Source organism: Arachis duranensis, chromosome 4 (genome assembly GCF_000817695.3).
Source record: "Arachis duranensis cultivar V14167 chromosome 4, aradu.V14167.gnm2.J7QH, whole genome shotgun sequence".
NCBI lineage: Eukaryota > Viridiplantae > Streptophyta > Magnoliopsida > Fabales > Fabaceae > Arachis > Arachis duranensis.
The window spans coordinates 50598588-50601101 of NC_029775.3; positions in this window are offsets into that span (position 1 = coordinate 50598588).

Below are 2514 nucleotides of genomic sequence, written 5' to 3' on the forward strand. Positions count from 1 at the left end.
CCCTGTCCAAGTTGTCCCCAAAAAGGGAGGCATGACAGTGGTTCATAATGAAAAAAATGAACTGGTTCCTACAAAAACAGTAAAAGGGTGGCGTATGTGTATTGACTACAGAAGGCTCAATACAGCCACCAGAAAGGATCATTTTCCTTTACCATTCATAGACCAAATGCTAGAAAGACTAGCTGGTCATGATTATTACTGCTTTTTGGATGGCTATTCAGGTTATAACCAAATTGCAGTAGATCCTCTGGACCAAGAGAAAACAACATTTACTTGCCCTTCTGGTGTGTTTGCCTACAGGAGGATGCCTTTTGGTCTGTGTAATGCTCCTGCAACTTTTCAGAGATGCATGCTATCCATCTTCTCTGATATGGTGGAGAAATTCCTGGAAGTCTTCATGGATGACTTCTCAGTATATGGAGACTCATTCAGCTCCTGTCTTAACCACCTAGCACATGTCCTGAAAAGGTGCCAAGAGACTAATCTGGTTTTAAACTGGGAGAAATGTCACTTTATGGTGACTAAAAGAATTGTCCTTGGGCATAAAATTTCAAGCATGGGAATAGAGGTGGATAAGGCAAAGGTAGAGGTAATTAAAAAATTACCACCACCTGCTAATGTTAAGGCAATCAGAAGCTTTCTGGGGCATGCAGGATTCTACAGAAGGTTCATAAAGGATTTTTCGAAAATTACAAAACCTTTGAGCAACCTGCTAGCTGCTGACACACCATTTGTGTTTTACACACAGTGTCTGCAGGCATTTGAGACCCTGAAAGCCAAGCTGGTCACAACACCAGTCATCTCTGCACCAGACTGGACATTGCCATTTGAACTAATGTGTGATGCCAGTGACCATGCCATTGGTGCAGTGTTGGGACAGAGGCATAACAAGCTTCTGCACGTCATTTATTATGCCAACCATGTTCTAAATGATGCACAGAAGAATTACACAGCCACAGAAAAAGAGTTACTTGCAGTGGTCTATGCCAGTGACAAGTTTAGATCCTATCTAGTAGGATCCAAGGTGTTTGTGTACACTGACCATGCTGCTCTTAAATACTTACTCACAAAGCAGGATTCAAAACTCAGGCTTATAAGATGGGTGTTGCTTCTGCAAGAGTTTGATATAGAAATAAGAGACAGAAAAGGGACAGAGAACCAGGTAGCTAATCATCTGTCCCGAATAGAACCAGTAGCTGGGGCGTCCCTTTCTTCTACTGAGATTTCTGAGACTTTCCCAGATGAGCAACTCTTTGCCATCCAGGAAGCTCCATGGTTTGCAGATATTGCAAATTATAAAGCTGTGAGGTTCATACCACAGGAGTACAGCAGAGTGCAAAGAAAGAAATTAATTTCAGATGCCAATTACTACCTATGGGATGAGCCATATCTCTTTAAGAGATGTGCAGACGAAATGATCCGCAGATGTGTACCCAGAGATGAAGCACAGAGGATCTTGTGGCATTGCCATGGATCACAGTATGGGGGACATTTTGGAAATGAGCGAACAGCCACTAAGGTCCTCCAATGTGGCTTCTACTGGCCTACTCTCTATAGAGATGCCCGAGAGTTTGTGCGTAACTGTGACAGCTGCCAAAGAGCTGGTAACTTACCTCATGGATACGCCATGCCTCAACAAGGGATCTTAGAGATTGAGTTGTTTGATGTATGGGGAATTGACTTTATGGGTCCATTCCCACCATCATACTCAAACACTTACATTCTGGTGGCAGTGGACTATGTATCTAAATAGGTAGAAGCAATTGCTACACCCACTAATGATACTAAAACCGTACTGAAATTCCTCCAGAAACACGTCTTCAGCAGATTTGGTATTCCCAGAGTCATAATCAGTGATGGGGGTACTCATTTCTGTAATAAACAGCTTTACTCTACTATGGTCCGATATGGAATTAGCCACAAAGTGGCTACCCCGTATCATCCACAGACAAATGGGCAAGCTGAAGTCTCCAACAGAGAGCTAAAAAGAATCCTAGAACGGACTATAATGGCCCGAAGAAAGGATTGGGCAAGGAGCTTGGATGATGCTCTGTGGGCATACAGAACAGCATTTAAGACCCCAATAGGAACCTCACCATACCAACTTGTGTATGGCAAGGCCTGTCATCTGCCCGTGGAACTGGAACATAAAGCCTACTGGGCAACCAGATTCCTAAACCTAGATGCTAAGTTAGCTGGTGAAAAGAGATTACTCCAGTTAAATGAGCTAGATGAATTTAGACTCAGTGCCTTTGAAAATGCAAAGATTTATAAGGAAAAGGCAAAGAAGTGGCATGACAAGAAGTTGTCATCCAGAGTCTTTGAGCCAGGACAAAAAGTTCTGCTCTTCAACTCTAGGCTCAGATTGTTCCCAGGAAAACTTAAATCCCGCTGGAGGGGTCCGTATGTGATTACAAGAGTATCACCATATGGATATGTTGAGCTTCAGGATACTGACTCTGACAAGAAGTTCATTGTTAATGGACAAAGGATCAAGCATTATCTTGAAAGCAA